We start from the raw sequence: 783 nt of genomic DNA, 5'->3' as shown, positions 1-783 counted from the left end.
GTGATACTACTCATAATGACAATATTCACAACGATCAGAACAATTCATGGTAAAAATCAGAAAAGGCTATTCAACTACCATCGAAAGGAAACGTTAAAGGAGACTGAGTGTGCTTCTCTTCCCCAAACAGAGCGAGAGAAAAGGCTGCAAGGCGACGGTGTGACCGTCACACTGCTCCCACTGAAGTTGGCACTGTAACATACTGTACACACTGAGCAGAGAAACATGCAGGCCTCTGGAGGCCTCGCCATTCACTGGAGGACAGGCAGAAAGAATCAGGCTCAGGAAACATGCCCGCAACACAAAGTGAGGAGAGCCTTCAGGGGGAGGAAGGGCTGCAGGAGGGACGGGAGGAGAGAAGGCTTCAGTGATAATGTTTGCACAGAGATGACCCTGACATGAACACAGGCTGATGTGGAGACACCTGCTTCTTATGAGGCATGCTGTTTGCACAAAGGGAAATCTTTTCTGTGCTGCAGCACTAAATGGAGCGGCTTCATTGCTGCTGGCAGATTGAAACAGAAACCACAGCTGAGCTTTAGAGGGACAGTTAGTGGGACAGTTAGTGGGACAGTTAGTGGGACAGTTGATCAGTGGGAGGAAAGGTTGGTCTGCGTGGAGAGAAAGGTGAAAGACACGGGCGAGTCTGTGTTTCCTGAGGCGTCTGAAGATCGAGCACAGAAAGCTGATTCTCTACTAACGAAGCAAAAACAAACTTATTTAACAAGACATGACACGCTCACTCTGGGTTGCCAGTTTGGTATCCGACTCCCCCCAAAAAAC

This window comes from Symphodus melops (assembly GCF_947650265.1).
Source record: "Symphodus melops genome assembly, chromosome: 15".
Taxonomy (NCBI): domain Eukaryota; kingdom Metazoa; phylum Chordata; class Actinopteri; order Labriformes; family Labridae; genus Symphodus; species Symphodus melops.
This window is presented reverse-complemented; position numbering follows the sequence as displayed.